Here is a 19,976-nt window from a genome sequence, read left to right as displayed (position 1 = left end):
CCTGGAGTATCGGAGGCTTAGGGTTGACCTTATAGAGGTTTATAAAATCATGAGGGGCATGGATAGGATAAATAGACAAAGTCTTTTCTCTGGGGTCGGGGAGTCCAGAACTAGAGGGCATAAGTTTCCCAAATAACTAGGGGAAAGATATAAAAGAGACCTGAGAGGCAACTTTCTCACGCAGAGGGTGATACGAGTTTAGAATGAGCTGCCAGAGGAAGTGGTGGAGGCTGGTACAATTGCGACATTTAAAAGTCATCTGGATGGGTACATGAATAGGAAGGGTTTGGAGGGATATGAGCCGTGTGCTGGCAGGTGGGACTAGATTGGGTTGGGTTATCTAGTCGGCATGGATGGTTTGGACTGAAGGGTCTGGTTCCATGCTGTACATCTCTATGACTCTAAGTGAGCAACATGGAGGGGTTTCTCATGCAGCTGTGGGCTGAGGATGCTCTGTCCATGCTCAGACTTCCATGTCAAGGTTTCTTGGTGTTTGGTTTGCAAGCAGTGGATAGTGTGACGAAAGGCTGCATATTAATGAGCTGAGATTTGCAGTTAATAAGGATATTAACAAGTATTAATTCCCTCAATAAGTAACTCACCACAGCTCAATGAGAATCTCACCTCAACACCCAGAAAGTTGCTCAAAGGTGCACTGAGATGTTGTCAACTCACAGGACATCCTGTGCAATTCTGTTCTGTTTCATACCATAGCATACACTGTTCATGCCTGTCAACTTTAATGTCCGATATGTGAGTTAAGTATGCAAAGTGGGTCAAGAAACTGGTAAATATTGACATTGACAATGCACCCATCTGTATTTACCAAAAAAACGCCAACATCCCTCAAATTGTCTTATTCATGTTGGAGAAACAATTGTTCCAGTTTTACAACTTTATTTTCCACCCTTACTCTGAATAGTGCACCTCTCCAGATATCATCAATAACTCATCAAATCTCATCTACAAACTTTACTTTTGCCAAAGTGAGCCATAAAACACACTGTGACCATATAAAAGCCCTTTCAATAATCTCAAACTATCACCTTCAGAATGAGTGAGTGAGTGAGTGATCCAAGAGACTTTCAGAGGCCCTTACCAAGCATTGACCAATGCCAGAGTTTTGGGATTTCATCCTCTCAATCCAGTCCCTAATGTCAGGGTAAGTATGTCTTCAGGCAATTGTGAGGAAGATTCCAGTGTGTGTTGTACAGAAACTCTTCACAGGAAATAGAGATCAGCCTCAGCATTACAGCAATGATTTTTCACAATTTTTAATTCAACCGAGGGTGTTTTTTTTCACTGGGAGGTAATGAGTACCCCCCCTCACTTAAGAAAGGAGCACACAATAATGAACTGATAAAATACAAAAAGAACTGTAACATATCAAATGAAGATGTCATTTACAGGAAGGAGCAGATGATTTCTGCCCCTTTGCGTGAAGGTGGGAGTGTTGTGAGAATGGTGAATTTGTTTAAAAGCCATCCTTCCTCTCTGTCTGAAAATAGACAAGTTTTAATTCTTTTTTAATTCATTTGTGGGATGTGAATGCCACTGTCTGGGCCAGCATTTCTTAGCCGTTCCTGGTTGCCTTTGAGAAGGTTTGGGTGAGCTGCCTTCTTGAACCATTAGAGTTCATGTGCTGTTGGTTGACCCACAATGCCACAGGGAGGAAATTCCAAACAAGTGAGAAATTCTACTCTTAATGAGCAGGATGTTGTAGAAAGGTTGACCAACAAGATGGGAAATAGTGGGGTGTGCACACTGATTTTAAAGGTATGTATCTAATCTGGGATCCAGTAGGAATTTCTGATTTGTGCAGAATAAACGCTGATAGTGTATCACAATATGGCACTACATTTCCATCTGTCTCTGACCTCCTTCCCTCCTGCTCTTACTGAGGTCTGACCCAATACAGAGTGAGGTGATTCTGAAAACCAGAATTAGTTTTGAAGATTCTGAAGGTTAGAATTGGAACTGAATTCATTGCTCCACCGCTGGCAGCACAGGACAGGGGAGAGCCAAATCAAATCATAATACACAACGGTCCCATCATAGAGGGATTTTCTTCACAGAAAAATCCTTCACTTGTTTGACAAGACACCATGACAGATATGCAAATTCAATAATTAAATAATACCAACAAGGAAATCTCAACCAATAAAAAGAAAATTGAAACAGACAATTTGCAATTTTTGTACTTATAAGAGCAAAGCCATTTGCAATGAAGAGATTTAATGAGTGAACCTTGATGAATGCTTGTTATCTTACCCAAGGGTCTCATTACATCAGTGAGATGTCAACATGTGTTACAAGGCAAAGACATATTGACAGATTTGGTTTCAAACAAATTTTAAGAAGGTTTTCTGAATGTGCAAGACTTTAAAGATTCTCTCTTTGCAATTTATGATCACTGCAAGATTAGTCATTCCCACAGACAATGATCAGGAGGTTCAATGATTAAATCATGTACATTAACTGGAAGGTGGAAATAAGATTTATCTCACAGAGCGATAGTGAGGCAATATAATAATCCTTAGTTTACACAAAAGGTCAATTTCACAAAATTTCTCTTCAGAGCAACGTATAAAGTGAAGATTTGATATTCCCTACCAGGGGATGATCCAAAGGCTCTCTACTTCTTCCTTGGAAAGATTCCTGTACAGTCTCCTTCTGTCACTTCCCTTTCTTGTTTGGAGTCTGGTTGACCTGTTGTTGGTTGCCTTCACTCAGCATCATTGCATAATCAGTGCCGTCAGAGTTTTCTTCATTGTGTGTCATACATTGGTCTGAGTTGGTCCCTGTGGCTTTGCACTGTAAGACCATGATGAATCATGGTTTTACATGACCAGGACTCATTGCACATCTTTAAAGTCTTTGCTGCTATCCAGGGTTCTGACTTACACTCTGTGTCCAGTGCATGGATCTCTACCTGCTTACTGCTCTTGTGTGTCTCTCTCATTCTCCTCTGTCTTTGAAGAGGAATGTTCTGAGGTTTTCTTATTCTCACCATTATGGGTGTGATTTGAATCATATGAATAGTTACGATGCTAAGTTCAGTACATCCTGGTAACTTTGTCACAGCTGGACGATTGGTACGTACCGAGGGGGAGATTTCAGAAATACAAACAAGAACTCATGTTGGCTATAGAGTGATTGCACCATTGCATGGATTTGATGATTCATTATAGACTGAGATTATACCATGAAACACCATATGTTGGGTATGTTCCACATCAGTCAAATGTTGGCAATTGCTCCTGCATGGATGTTGATTTTCAGGTTTATGTTTGTGATATTATGTTTGTGAAAGCCTTTGATTGTCTTATTACTGTGATATATGTGACTGACACGATGAAAGGTTTGCCCATTTTCTAAAAGTTGTTTTTTTTTTCTGGTTTTGTTGGCCGTTCACTTTGTTAGATCCGTTTGTGGCACACTGTGCTGTCAGCATTGAGGTCTTGTACCACCTTGTTAATCACCTGGCACTTGCTCCAGGATCCCAACTTTCTGCACATGTGCAGCCCATGCCCTGTAAGCCTTGTAGGTGAGGCTGGTCTGCCATCCAGCTCCATGCTGGGGTCCTTCCTGCTGCACTGAGTCAATGGCACTGGTCTTTTCTCTTGCCCAGATCTTTTCTGAAAGTTTTGAGGCAACCACCAACTCGACTGGTCTCACAATGAGTTCTTCTTCAGAATTATCACACTCAAACCTTTTGCTGCAGAATCTGATGACAAAGGCATCTATAAACTTTTAGGTTCCTGCCTGTCCTACATAAATTGAACTTTGTTAATCTGGAAATTGATTTGTACCTTGACCTGGTCCTCAAATACTCTGTAGAATGTCTCTATTTTATCTTTGTCATCTTCTGAAAGACTGGGTGGCACGGTGGCACAGTGGTTAGCACTGCTGCCTCACAGCGCTGGAGATCCGGGTTCAATTCCCGCCTCAGGCGACTGACTGTGTGGAGTTTGCATGTTCTCCCCGTGTCTGCGTGGGTTTCCTCCGGGTGCTCCGGTTTCCTCCCACAGACCAAAGATGTACAGGTCAGGTGAATTGGCCATGCTAAATTGCCCGTAGTGTTAGGTAAAGGGTAGATGTATATGTAGGGGTATGGGTGGGTTATGCTTCGGCGGGGCGGTGTGGACTTGTTGGGCCGAAGGGCCTGTTTCCACACTGTAAGTAATCTAATCTAATCTAATCTAAAACTGATTCATTTGCAAAGGCCCTCATTACAGGTGACATTGGGGAGATTCAGATGTATTTTGTTGGGATCAGTTATGACTTGGTGTGAAGTCAAACTGCATTTGCTGTTTGAACAGTTGTCATTGAGTGAAGGTATCACTTGCTTTCCAACACATGACCAAACGTTTACCTGCTATTTCTTGTTTCACATTGGTGGTTATTTATTTCATAAAGCAGAGCGTAGACCTTGGTAACTCTTGTCTTTTAATTCTTTCTTTTGTTTTGATTTTACTTTACTTTTCATTATTGTGTCGATGCAATCTTTCCCAAGTGTGGGTTCATGCCTTTAAGAGCAAAAAGCCTGCAATACTTCATATCCCCACTAGAGGGAGATTGCACCAAATAGAGAGTGATGCTGTCACGTCAGCTTTGGTGTCAAATTGAATGCCATTATTTGACAGTATCAACTGACCATTGCACACAGGTAAGCTTCTTTAGGTTTTAAAAAAAAACACAATTTTTAGCACATAAAGTGCACTTTACTTGAACAGGAGAACTCTGTGGCTAAACTGAAAGCATTTTCTGTTGGTCAATGTTGGTTTAAACCCTATTGGCAGACTGTCAGCTGCTGGTTTTGCTTTTAACCTGTAAAAAGGTCTTAGCGTTTATGTCGGAGAGCAGGCTAATTATTTTTACTACAACAGTGCAAGGCTTGTTCATTACAGTTGGCTATTTGAATGCTTTATGATACAGGGATATCTAATCTTCAGTGAAGATTCTTTCATGAACAGTTATTGTGTTTACATTAACACTGCCACCACAACATGGTGAAATCTGAGGCCTGGTGACCTATAGTGATTGTGATGTGATGCTTATGTGAGCTTCTGGAGCAGATGAATGAAGCATGGGTGATGTGCTGCTGAAAATTACAGCTCGTGATGTCTATATACAAACACAGCAATCAGAGTCACTTATGTGTCTAGGCTGAAGCTAAGCAGTTCAGTGGTACTATACCATGCACCACTCCCACCCCTACCCCAAGTAGGTCATGTAACAAGGGGATAAGATACACTGGGATGGAAACTAAGACCCTTAATCAATATTTCCAATCAACCTGTTTCCAGATGGTATCACACACACTTCTGGAGCAGGTGGGACTTCAACCCAGATCTCTGGGCCCAGAGGTGGGGACACTACCCTGTACCACAAGATTCTATGACCGCTTTGTACTGTTAGATCATTGTGATTTTGCAGCCTCTACACCAATGTCTTGGAAGGCTGTTCCTCAGGTCTTGCTTATAGCCCCATGCTCCTGTTGGTTGGTGATGAAATGGAGTGGTTACAGACAGATTGGAGAACTTTGTCTGCTCCTCAGTCTGTCCAATGTGATCACCAACAGGCAGACATAGAAGGGATCATTAAACTCTACAGCTTGTCCCTCTTCTGTGGATTCCCCTTGAGCCTGTGAGTCCCTGAACAGGGAGCACTCAATATCCATCAGTATGGTTGGGACTTTCTACAAATGATGGGTGCCCCAGCGTCTAAAGGTCATGGTGAACCCAGGAAACATTTTCATTTAGTTTAGAGAAATTCCCTTTTCTGTAATAGTGTCATTTTTATTGGTGATCACTTTGTTCTGTGTTTTGTTATCTATTGGCTTGATTGACATAGTCCATTTTTAATTTTGGTTAGTTTCTTTTGGAGTAGGATCACAGTGTCTTCCTTTCAGAAAGAGGGTTCTAATTGTTCCAGCTATTCAGAGGTGATCCAAGAAGGAGCTCTTTTGAACGTGTCTGTGGTTGAGTCAGAACTTTTGAGGAAATTCATTTCTAGTTTCTCATTCAATGTGAACTATGGCGTTCAGAGCATGTCACTATAATTGTGTGAAGGAGGCGGAGAGTAGACTCCATGTGAGAATTGAGAGCTGAATATTTAGTTGCCGTGCAGAGAAAAGACTGCAGATGACCTAAATCCTGCGTAGGACATGTTGTGAGTTAAGACCCAAGAGCAGCTGGGTGTCTCTGTGCTGTGATATATCAGGTCAGATTCGATTTCTTCACACTCCTTATTCCAGCGTACACATAGACCACTATTCTCTCCAACAGATCAGATCCATTCCAGTGGGAAATATGACATGGGGTCTTAAATCTGTGCCCCTGTTCACATCAGCTCCTCTCAATCATTCCTGGAACATGCAGAGGCCCAGTCTTTGCAACATTAGTAAGCAATGCCCCTGGCTCCTGTGTGAATCCCCAAATTACCACATATTGACACCTTGGGGTTAGTGAATGTCCATCCAGGAATTGGCTGAAAATCTATCAAACAATGACAGAGTCCTCTATATTTAACACCAGAAAGATTTTGGTGTGGCTGTAAATCATGAGATAAATCCACATGCTCTTGACTCATTGGGAGGTGAAGGAAGCTCTGAAAGTAGAACTGATAAATCAATCAGCACATCAAGGGATACAAGTCTGAGCAATACTCCATCATCTCATTGCCAAGCAACGTCTGGTTTCCTCACCCTCACCTCACACACCCATGCAGCCACACCCCTCACCCCCCCACCCCCCCCACACACACACGCAAACACACACACACACACCCATACAGCACCCTCCACACAAACCCATACACCCACACACACATACATTCACACCCACCCACACATGCAAACACCCACCCACACCCACCCACCCACACACACACGTAAACACCCACCCACACACACACATACACACAAACACCCACCCACCCCCCACACGCAAACACCCACCCACACACACACATGCAAACACCCACACATACATACACGCACACAAACACGCTCACTCACACCCACATCCACACACACGCAAACACCCACACATACATACAAACACAAACACGCTCACTCACACCCACACCCACACACACACATCCACACCCACACACATGCACAAACACCCACACATACATAGACACACACAAACACGCTCACACACCCACACATCCACACACACATCCACACACACAGACACAGCCACACACACACACACACACACACTTTCTAAGTAGTAACTCTAAGTGAAGGTCTGTGACAGCCCAAAGCCTGTCGGATGTGAATCTGCAGCAAATGTGTGTTATACTATGGGAAATTGTTTGGGTCTTTACTCTGCCTTGCACTGAATGTTATTGGTTGAGTTAAAGCACATTGATGAAACATTAAAGGAAACTTTTCTGGTAATCTACACCTGCAGAAAGTACACAAAAGTATTCTGTTTCCACCTGTCTTTGAACATAGACCATTACAGCACAGTAAAGACCCTTCAGCCCTCGATGTTGCATCGACCTGTGGAATCAATATGAGGCCTAGCTATCCTACCCTATTCCATTGTTGTCCATACGTTTATTCTATGACCATTGAAGTGCCCTTAAAGTTGGTAAGTCTACTATTGTTGCAAACAGGCTATTCCATGCCTCTACTACTCTCTGAGTAAAGAAACTACCTCTGATTTCTGTCCTGTATCTATCACCCTTCAATTTAAAGCTCTGTCCCCTCATGTTAGCCATCACCATCCGAGGAAAAAGGCTCTCCCTGTCCACCCTATCTAACCCTCTGATTATCTTATGTGTCTCAATTGAGTCATCTCTCAACCTTCTCTCTAATGAAAACAGCCTCAGGTCCCTCAGCCTTTCCTCATAAGACCTTCCCTCCATACCAGGCAACATCCCAGAAAATCTCCTCTAAACCCTTTCCAAAGCTTCCACATCCTTCCTATAATGCAGTGACCAGAATTGTATGCAACAATCCAAATATGGTAACACCAGAGTTTTGTACAGCTACAGCATGATCTGATGGTTCTGAAACTTAATCCTTCGACCAATAAAAACTAACACACCATTTGCCTTCTTAACAATCCTATCAATCTGGGTGGCAACTTTCAAAAATCTATCTACTTATACACCAAGATCTTTATGCTCAGCTACACTACCAAGAATCTTACCATTAGCCCAGTACTCTGTATTCCTGCAACTCCATCCAAAGAGAATCACCTCACACTTTTCCGCATGAAACTCCATTTGTCACCTCCCAGCCCAGCTCTGCAGCTTATCTATGTCTCTCTGTAACCTACAACATCCTTCGGCACTGTCCACAACTCCACTGACCTTAGTGTCATCCGCAAATTTACTAACCCATCTTTCTATGCCCTCATGCAGGTCATTTATAAAAATGACAAACAGCAGTGGACCCAAAACAGATACATATGGTACTCCACTAGTAACTGAACTCCAGTGTGAACATTTCCCATCAAGCACCAACCTCTGACTTCTTTCAGCTAGCCAATCTCTGATCCAAACCGCTAGCTCACCCTCAGAGCCATGCCTCTGTATATTGTGCTATAGCCAACTGTGGGGAACCTTATTAAACGCCTTATCGAAATCCATATATACTACATCAACCACTTTACCCTCATCCACCTGTTTGGTCACCTTCTCAAAGAATTCAATGGATTTCTGCGGCATGACCTATCCTTCACAAAACCATGTTGACTCTCCCTAATCAACTTATACCTCTCTAGATGATTATAAATCCTATCTCTTATAACCCTTTCCAAGTTTGTCCACAACAGAAGTAATGTTCACTGGTCTATAATTACCAGGGTTGTCCCTATCCCCTTCTTGAACAAAGGAACAACATTTGCTATCCTCCAATCTTCTGGTACTACTCCTGGAGACAATGATGACCTAAACAGCAAAGCCAAAGGCTCATCAATCTCTACCCGGGCTTCCCAGGGGATCCTAGGATAAATTCCATCTGGCCCAGGGGACTTATCTATTTTCACACTTTCCAGAATTGCTAACACTTCCTCCTTATGCACCTCAGTCCCATCTAGTTTAGTAGCTTGTATCTCAGTATCTCCTCAAAAACATTGTCTTTTTCTAGTGTGAATACTGATGCAAGGTATTCATTTAGCGCTTCCCCTATCTTCTGACTCCACACACAACTTCCCACTGCTATCCTTAATTGGCCCCAATCTTTCTTTAGTCATTGTTTTATTCTTGATATACCGATAGAAAGCCTTAGAGTTTTCCTTGATCCTATTTGCCAATGACTCCTCATGCCCCCTCCTGGCTCTTCTTAGCTCTCTCTTTAGGACTTGCCTGGCTAACTTGTAACTCCCAAGCACCCCAAATGAGCCATCACATCTCATCCGAGCATAAGCATTTTTCTTCCTCTTAACAAGAGATTCAACTTCCTTAGGAAACCATGGCTCCTGCGCTCAACCACTTCCTCCCTGCCTGACAGGTACATACTTATCGAGGACACGCAATAGCTGTTCCTTGAATAAGCTCCACATTTCAGTTGTGCCCATCCCCTGCAGTTTCCTTCCCCATCCTATGCATCCTAAATCTTGTCTAATCACATTGTAATTGCCTTTCACCCAGCAATGACTCTTGCCCTGCAGTATATACCTATCCCTTTCTACTGCTAAAGTAAACATAACCAAATTTTGGTCACTATCACCAAAGTGCTCACCTACCTCCAAATCTAACACCTGGCTGGGTTCATTACCCAGTACCAAATCCAATTTGGCCTCACCCTTTGTTAGCCTGCCTACATACTGTGTCAGGAAACCATCCTGCACACATTGGGCAAAAACTGACCCATCTAAAGTACTCATACTATAGCGTTTCCAGTCAATATTTGGAAATTTAAAGACCCTCATAACAACTACCCTGTTACTTTCGCTCCTATCGAGAATCATCTTTGCTATCCTTTCGTCTCCATCCGTGGAACTATTCGGAGGCCTATAGAAAACTTCCAACAGAGTAACCACTCCATTCCTGTTTCTAAACTCAGCCCAAATTACCTCTGTAATGGAATTCTCAAATGTCCTTTCTGAAACCATAATACTGTCCTGAACTAACAATGCCACATCTCCCCTTCTTTTACCATCTTCTCTGTTCTGACTAAATCATCTAAATCCCAGAACCTGCAACAACCAATCCTGTCCCTGCTCTATCCATGTCTCTGAAATGGCCACAACATCAAAGTCCGAGGTACCAACCCATGCTGCAAGTTCACCCACCTTATTCTGGATGCTCCTGGCATTGAAGTGGACACACTTCAAACCAACTTCTTGCTTGTCGGTGCCATCTTGCAATCTTGAAATCTTAGTTCTGGCTTCACTACTCTCATCCTCCCATACACTAGAACTACAATTTTGGTTCCCATCCCTCCTGCTGAATTGGCTTAAACCCCCCCACCCAAAGAGCATTAGCAAATTCACCCCCCCCCACCCCCAGTATATTGGTACCCCCCTAGCTCAGGTGAAGACCATCCTGTTTGTAGCGGACCCACTTTTCCCAGAATGAGCCCCAATTATCCATGAATCCAAAACCCTCTCTCCTGCACCATCCCTGTAGCCACGTGTTCAACTCCTCTCTCCTTATTCCTCACCTTGCTAGCACGTGGCATGGGTAACAAACCAGAGATAACAACTCTGTTTGTTCTAGCTCTAAGCTTCCACCCTAGCTCCCTGAATTTCTGCCTTAAATCCCCATCCCTTTTCCTACATATGTCATTGGTTCCAATGTGGACCACGACTTGGCGCTCCTGCCCCTTCCCCTTCCCCTTAAGGATCCCAAAAAGACAATCAGAGACATCATGAACTCTGACACCTGGGAGACAACGCACCAACCGTGAGTCTCTCTCGTTCCCACAGAACCTCCTGTCTGTGCCCCTAACTATGGAGTCCCCAATGACTACTGCTCTGCTCCTCTTCCCCCTTCCCTTCTGAGCAGCAGGGACAGACTCTGTGCCAGAGACCTGTACCCCATGGCTTACCCCTGGTAGGCCATCCCCCCAACAGTATCCAAAACGGTATACTTATTGTTGAGGGGAACAGCCACAGGGGATCCCTGCACTGCCTCCTGGTTTCCTTTTCCGTGCCCTGACAGTAACCCATCTATCTTCTTCTTTTACCTGAGATGTGACTACCTCCCTGTACCTCTCAATAACCCCCTCTGCTTCCCAAATGATCCGAAGTTCATCCAGCTCTAGTTCCAGTTTCTGGAGCGGTTTTCGAGGAACTGGAGTTGGGTGCACTTCCTGCAGATGCAGTTGGCAGGAAAACTAGTGATGACCCTTATCTCCCACATTCTGCAGGAGGAACATTCAACTATCCTAACTTCCATTCCCACTATTCTCAATTCCCAATGAGACTACTGAAGAACTAAAGAAAAATAAACCAGTCACCTTACCAACTGGTGCACAGAACCTTTTTTTGGTTAGAGGAGGAGGATGTGTGGGAGACCCTACCTGAGTAAATGTAAAGCAACCACCCAAGTATAAAGCCTCACTTACCCAGCAATCCCATGTCTGCTTCTGCTCAGTGTCTTCCCTTCGGGTCTCTGGTCCTCACTGGTCGATCCTCCCACTCCAACTGCCACCAAGAAAAAGTGTGGAATGCTGAACGTCTGAAGTAAGCTTTTATATCTTTTAAAATCTATCCTGCTTTAATAAGAGCCGCTCCCACTGAGAATTATGCGTCTGCAACAAGGCAGACTGATTTACATGTGTGAATTAAATCCCAGTTACTAATGGAGATTATTGTAGAGATGGTAACCTCTGCAAGTCTTGACAAACCAAGCCATAGAAAATTGTCAAGGTACTTCTGAAAGGTGACCATTTACATCAACACTTAAAAACCTACAGAAGGCAGAAATGAATAAATAATGAATGATAATATTCCAAATAAAAATGTTCCGGTGTCTGACGAAGAGGCAGAACTCCAAAAGCATGTAATTTCAAATAAACCTGTTGGACTAAAACCTGGTGTCTTAGGACTTCAGCCTTTGTCCATCCCAGTCCAATATCGGCACCTACATCATTAATTTGAAATGGATCTTGTTGACAGTTAGATACAGTGAAATTGCCAAATCTAGAAATGACTAAATAGTTAACATGGAAAGATTTTCAGAACTTTGGATGGGAGGGCAGGGAAGTAATTAGATAATTTTTGGAAAGACACAGCACTGGAATGATGGGCCAAATGGTCTCCATCTGTCCAATCAGATTCTGTGGCACTGGCGTTGCCCACATCACTTTAAAATTAGGTAACAGCTCTGATATCTTTCACACCTTTCAAACAAGCAATCCGTGTTTCAACCACTGTTTGAGAGTCTGCTCATTTGTCGGTGGCACGGTGGCACAGTGGTTAGCACTGCTGCCTCACAGCGCTGGAGACCCGGGTTCAATTCCTACCTCAGGCGACTGACTGTGTGGAGTTTGCACATTCTCCCCGTGTCTGTGTGGGTTTCCTCCGGGTGCTCCGGTTTCCTCCCACAGTCACAGAGATGTGCAGGTCAGGTGAATTGGCCATGCTAAATTGCCCGTAGTGTTAGGTGAGTGATAAATGTAGGGGTATGGGTGGGTTGTGCTTCGGTGGGTCAGTGTGGACTTGTTGGGCTGAAGGGCCTGTTTCCACACTGTAATGTAATGTAATCTAAAAAAAGATTTGATCCACATTTTCCATGTCCTTAAAGTCGACTGAGGCTTCAGCAAGACCCAGAAAACACAAAAATATCCAATTTTAAAAGCATAAGGATTGAGAGGGCATAGATTTAAAGAGATGTGCAAAAGAAACAAGGGCGATGTGAAGGAAAATATTTCACCCGGTGAGTAGTCAGGGTCTGGAATGCCTGGAAATGTTTTGGAGGCAGGTTCAATTCAAAAAGACATTGGATGGTTATTTGGCTGGAAATGGTACACACGGAAATGAGGGAAAAGGCAGGAGCTTGTTACTCACTCGAAGAGCCAATACAGGCACCAGGAGGAAAGTGACCTCCTTCTGCATGCAACCAACTCTGTGATTCTCTACTGTTAGTTGGTTTTATGGATGGAGATAAGGTGTGTGGCATGAACAGGTTATTGAAATGCGATGATAGTTAGAATTAGAATCCCTACAGTGTGGAAACAGGCCATTTGGCCCAACAAGTCCACACCGACCCTCCAAAGAGTAGCCCACCCAGAACCATTCCCCTATCTGATATTTGCCCCTGACTAATGCACTTAACCTACAAATCCCTACGGGCAATTTAGCATGGCAAACTTACCTAACCTGCAATGTTTCCTCCCACCTGGACTATGGGAAGAAACCAGAGCACCCAGAGGAAACCCACTAAGACATGGAGAGAATGTGGTCAAAAGTTAGGACTGCAGATGCTAGAAACCAGAATCTAGATTAGAGTGGTGCTTGAAAAGCACAGCAGGTCAGGCAGCATCCGAGGAACAGGAAAATCGACATTTTCGGCAAAAGCCCTTCATCAGGAACAAAAGGCCTTCATCAGGATTTTCCTGATCCTTGGATGCTGCGCTTTTCCAGCACCACTCCAATCTAGAGACTTGGGGAGAATGTGTAAACTTCAAACAGTCACCAGAGACTGGAATCGAACCCAGGTCCCTAGCACTGTGAGGCAGTAGTGCTAACCTCTGAGCCACCATGCTGTAATGTTGAAGGTAGTGAGTACAAACCCATGATCAAATGCAAGGATTACCCAGAGTGAGTGCATTGTAACGACAATCAGCATTTAATGCAGGTCTGATACAAGTGTCGACCTTTATAACCCGAACAGCAGCCAATGGCCTCTTTTGTTATTGCTCAACAGGGTGACATCACAGCAGCCCTCATTAGCCCAATCAACATGGTTCATCTCGAGTGACAGTTAAGGCACTGACTCTGTCCCGAAGGTTAGTGCTTCAATTTCTCACTTTTTTTAGTGCCTTCTACAATTATTTCAACTTACAAAGAACAACATAGACTGATGTTTCTGAAGCTGAAGGGGATTTGTTTTTTGAATCTGAGGCTTTTTGCACCAAACTACCCCTCCCAGACACGAGAGCAGTAACAGACATTTCCCTCGTGATCCAGCAAGCCTGGTAGAATGGCCAGGGGTTATACCGAGTAGGACAAGCCGACAGAGCAGGGAGGGGGGAGCCAGGGAGGAGGGGAGACAGAGAGGGGGGGAGACAGAGAGGGGGGAACCAGGGAGGGGGGGAGACAGAGAGGGGGGGAGACAGAGAGGGGGGGGGGAACAACAGAGAGGGGGGAACCAGGGAGGAGGGAGCCAGGGAGGGGGGGAGACAGGGAGGGGGGGAGACAGAGAGGGGGGGGGAACAACAGAGAGGGGGGAACCAGGGAGGAGGGAGCCAGGGAGGGGGGGAGACAGGGAGGGGGGGAGACAGGGAAGAAGGTGACAGGGAGGAGGGAGCCAGGGAGGGGGGGAGACAGAGAGGGGGGGGGACAGAGAGGTGGGGGAGACAGAGAGGGGGGGGAGACAGAGAGGGGGGGGTGGAGACAGAGAGGGGGGAACCAGGGAGGAGGGAGCCAGGGAGGGGGGGAGACAGGGAGGGGGGGAGACAGGGAAGAAGGTGACAGGGAGGAGGGACCCAGGGAGGGGGCGAGACAGAGAGGGGGGGACAGAGAGGGGGGAGCCAGGGAAGAAGGTGACAGGGAGGACTCTCAGCAGGAATGCATTTCCAGCCAAAGTTAAGAGAGCAATTCTTCCACCAGTGAAGAAATGTGAAAATAAATACCTTCCGCTGGCTGTAGCCAGGAGTGGAACCTCAGAGCTGAGAATATACACCATAGTCTGTATCTCTGCAGATAGCTCCCATACTAACTAACATTCCTCTGTCTCTTCCAAGGCTGCAGTTGGAGTTCAGCACATTTCACAATTTGATTGTTCACGGGAAGCCACTGAGGCTGTCTGAACACTCGGTGTCAAAGACATTTCAGTCTCTCTCACTGGAGACAAGTGAAATAAGCAATGTGTGCTTCCCTCATGATGCAGGGAGCATTTGTCTGAATCTATCAATTCAGGAACTGCAAACCATTCTGCTCCCTCAGTGCCTAGCCCCTGTGTAGCCATAGGTAGAGAACAATTCAGGTGAATGGCTCTTATCCTGTAAGTGGTCATGGGATTCACTCGACAGCAGTCTACTGCGCCAACAAATGATGGGATGGTTACTGGGTGACGAGAACAACCTGTTAAACTCATACAGCCGTACAACATGGAAACAGACCCTTCAGTCCAATCCATCCAAGCCGACCAGATATTCCAACCTGATCTAGTCCCACCTGCCAGCACCCAGCCCATATCCCTCCAAACCCTTCTTATTCATAGACCCATCCAGATGCCTTTTAAGTGTTGTAATTGTATCAGCCTCCACCACATCCTCTGGCTGCTCATTCCATACATGCACCACCCTCTGTGTGAAAAAGTTGCCTATCAGGTTCCTTTTATATCTTTTCCCCTCTCACCCTAAACCTCTGCCCTCTAGTTCCTACCAGGTGGAAAACACATTGGCTATTTACCCTATCCATGCCTGTCATGATTTTATAAGCCTCTATAAGGTCACCCCTCAGCCTTTGATGCTCCAGGGAAAACAGCCCCAGCCTGTTCACCCTCTCCCTGTAGCTCAAATCCTCCAACCCTGGCAACATCCTTGTAAATCTTCTCTAAACCCTTTCAAGTTTCACAACATCCTTTCTATTAGAGAGAGACCAGAATTGCACACAGTGGCATATACAATGTGCTGTTCAGCCACAACGTGTCATCATAGCTCATGATGCTAGTTCCAACTCATGTACACGTGTCTGTCATGTATGTTCTCAGGGTGGTGCTGTTACACAAAGCATTGATGTGCTGTCAAAATGGTTCCAACATTGATCCCAACCAGAGGATTATTACGGTGCTCAGAACATACAAACAAGGAACAGGAATAGGCCATTCAGCCCTTCATGCTTGCTCCACCATTGAATAAGATCAACTCAACATTCCTGCATCTCTTTGTTAATCTTTCATCCCCTTGGTCATCAAGAATCTCCCTCCCTCTTTCTTAAAAACAGTTAACGATTCTGCATTCACTGCCTTTTGAGGCAGGAACTCCAAAGGCTCAGAACTCCTGAGAGAGAAGATGTTTCTTATCTCTGTCATAGATGCCTAGCCCTTCATTTTGAACCGAATACCCCAATGTCACTGTGTGTTATATTGGAACAGCCCAGCAGCGAGCACTGAAAAAATGACCAGATTCTCTCTCTTTTTAAGCTATTGTTGTGGGATAGATGTTGGTCAGGCCAAGGGGAGAACATGCTCCTCTCCTTCAAACAATATCATTGATTGTGGTTGGGTGGCACTGTGGCTCAGTGGTTAGCACTGCTGCCTCACAGCACCAGGGGCCTGGGTTCAATTCCAGCCTCGGGCAACTGTCTGTGTGGAGTTTGCACATTCTCCCCGTGTCTGCGTGGGTTTCCTCCCACAGTCCAAAGATGTGCAAGTTAGGTGAATTAGCTGTGCTAATTGGCCATAGTGTTCAGGGATGTATAGGTTAGCTACATTAGCCAATCGAGTAATAGGGAAATGGGTCTGGTTGCGTTACTCTTCGGAGGGTCAATGTGGGCCAAAGGCGCCTGTTTCCACACTGTAGGGATTCAATGATCTTCACCAGAGTTGACCATGAAGACTGTGACTTTATATCATGTCGAACAACAGAAAAACTTTCAGCAGCGAAAATCATCAGATTGTTCATTGAAAAATATGCAGTGCAATAGTTAATGTGAGGAACAAACCCTTCACTTGTGCTGTGATTTTTTAGTTAACTTAAAATTAAGATAAAACGTAGAGAATCAAAGTTCTGTCCAACATCCAAAAGCCATGAATCACCGTCAACTGAATAATGGGATCCTAACCCTGACCATATATGGGAAAACAGCAATGACACACCAACCTGTACAGATGATAAATTTACACCATCAAGTGATTATGATACTTCAGCACAATTTAATAAAAGGTCAAACTCAATGCAGTATTTTTAATCCAAGACCAAAGTGATCTAGGCAATGAAAATGTAAATATACAAGTACTCTTCTGTGTATCTGAGAGTTGAGCTTTGTGAGCTCGGTCAGCAGGTATTGCCCAGCCCTAACTGACCTTGAGATGAGTAGCTGCAGCTTCCATGTTGTTAAGAAGGGAATTCCAGGATTTTGACCCAACCAGAGTGAAGTAACAGCAATATATTTTCAAGTCAGGATAGTGACGGGCTTGGTTTGGAATTTGCAAGTGGTGATGTTCCTATGTACCTCCAACAACTATGGCCATCTTCCTATGTGCTTGGTCTGCCTCCAACCAGCGGAGAGCCTTCAGATTGGTTCTAGTTTTGCTCGGACTCCTTGATGCCACATTCAGTTGAATGCCACCTTAATGTTAAGGGCTGACATCTCTGGAATTCACCTCTGGAAATGCTCAGAAAGTCAAAGAGTAATTAATCTGATTTCTTGATGCTGTTTCTCTCTCAGTATTACCTTGAAATACTAACATTGCTCAACAGTTTTGACGTCACCATTCTCCAATGTCTCCTGAGATGAAAATATCTTAATGTGTTTTCACTGTAACACCACTGGCCGTTAATGAGAATGTAAAAACATTATGAAGGTACCAATTAAGGTGCTATCTCAAAGCAGAACCGTTTGATCTGCAGTTCATGTATGAACTGTTAGGAGACAATAAAAGGGCTTACATCTCACCGATGACATTTGCTGTTTGACTTTTAATAACTATTCGGCTGGTCTTACTAAAGGTGTCAGCTATCTGTCCTGGAATACGAGATGTTGTTTGTGACAAATGCTGTGAGATAAAGTTGTGACTGATGCTTCCAGTCTTTGTCAGAAAGAATGGAACAAAAAGCATCACAAATCATTCTGGATTCCTTTCTTTAGCATAACAATCAAGACAAAATGTCACATAATGAATCCCACTTGCAGTGGGACACGTCAAGAAGCTTGGTCAATTTGAACTTGTTTGCCACAGATAAAGGAGTGGAACATCTGTTCAAATTCTGTGAAAAGAAACATCAGAGATGATGTTGTTGAATTGATATCATACCTCTCCTGATTGTTTACTATAACCTCAGGTGAGGAGCTCTCAAAATCAGCACCTATTCCATTTGTCCTATGGTTTTCCATAAATCTTGTGCCAAAGTTAGAACAGCCAATCAAAATATTCCTCAGTCTCATCTTTAATAAATAATAGCCCCAATCCTTTTTCTCTTCTGAAAATGATAGTTGAGAATATTTTAATCCAAATCTTGCTCCAGTCAAACCCAACTCCATCAAGACTAAAATATCAGGGCAGAAACTTCTGGTAGATGACACAAAGCTGAATGGGGCGAGGAGATCAGTCGGAGTTCTGTTCCGATTCTCTGTGAATCGTAAGTTTCCTGAAAATGACACTGATGTTTCTGCTCTCCTTCGGCATTCAATGGTTTTAATTCTCATCTTTCAGACCTCAGTTTATTTTCTAATGGTTAATCTGATTTTAAAATGTATCAGTCACGTAATCCTCAATGCATTTTGGCTTTATTTATTCTAAGCTCTTTTCTTCATGTTGCTCCTTTCCGATTTCAAGTCTGCCTCTTTTTGTTTCCCACCACACATAAGTTTTTTACCCTTCCATCTCCCCTTTTCACACCCTGTGGCTCCCCTTCATCCTGCTTTATCACCTTCACAGTTATTTCCCTGAGTGCATTGCCATCAGTTCCATTTGAGTGATTTTTGTTTTACTCGCAGAGAAGCTCCATCCTCCGGATCCACCCCAGACCTGAGAAACGTATCCAATTCTGGTTTCTGTGCAATCCAACAAAGCCAATTGGGAAGTTGTGACTCATTTGGAAGAACTCCTGAATCAGAAGATTGGAGGCTTTAGATCAACTTTCAAAGACTTGAGCTCAAAGACATTGACAGATAATTGACAGACGGGGTGCTGCACAGTCAGAGGTGCTGGATTTCGGATGATCCACTAAATTGAGGACCTGCCAATGCCCTCAGAAGGATATTAAACATCCCACAGACAATGTTCAGTGAAGAATGGCAGCTCTCCCCTATGTCCAATCCAAAAGAACAGATTGTCTGGTCATTTGCTGATTGTGTTGTTTTCTTATTGGATCTTGCCATGCATTGTTTGATTGATTAGAATCCCTCAGGTGTGGAAACAGCTCTTCAACCCAAACCAACCCTCCAAAGGGTAACCCACTCAGATCCATTTCTCTCTGACAAATGCACCTATTGCTATAGGCAATTTAGCATGGCCAACTCACCTGAGCTGCACATCTTTGGACTGTGGGAGGAAACTGGAGCACCCAGAGGAAACCCACGCAGATATGGGGAGAATGGGTAAACTCCATACAGACAGTTGTCTGAAGCAGGAATTGAACCTGGGTCCCTGACGCTGTGAGGCAGCAGGGCTAACCACTGAGCCACCATGCTGCCCAAGTTTGGCTGTGAGATTTCCTCAATTGCAACGACAATGTTTGGAATATCCTAAGGTGAGGAAGGGAGCTTTGTGAATGCCAGTCAGTTGACTTTTCTACGTTGACATGTCCCATGTACAAATAGAGTTTGGTATCAGCAGGTTCAGTGCTTGTAATGATAATGGCTCAGTGGAAACTGTGCTCTATTCTGCAGCTAAAACTACTGCTTCTCCAGACTGTGGCTGAAGCCATTGAGGCCCATCAACCAGGATACATTGTAAACTCAAATCTCATTTTCCTGAAGTTGACTTCTATCAAAATGTTCTCATTGTCCCATGTTGGATTACAGAGAGGAGTGTCAGAGAGTGAAGAGCAGTGTCTGGTGGACAATGAAATCATCCCACATTCCTGCCCTTCACAATTAGCCAATGGCCTCCAACTTTACTAAAGTTGACTTTTTCTGGGGATCAGAAGAGTAAAGAATCAGACTTGGCTGTGA

This window comes from Chiloscyllium punctatum, chromosome 20, assembly GCF_047496795.1.
Source record: "Chiloscyllium punctatum isolate Juve2018m chromosome 20, sChiPun1.3, whole genome shotgun sequence".
Taxonomy (NCBI): domain Eukaryota; kingdom Metazoa; phylum Chordata; class Chondrichthyes; order Orectolobiformes; family Hemiscylliidae; genus Chiloscyllium; species Chiloscyllium punctatum.
The sequence above is the reverse complement of the archived record's forward strand: the minus strand, read 5'-3'. Positions refer to the sequence as shown.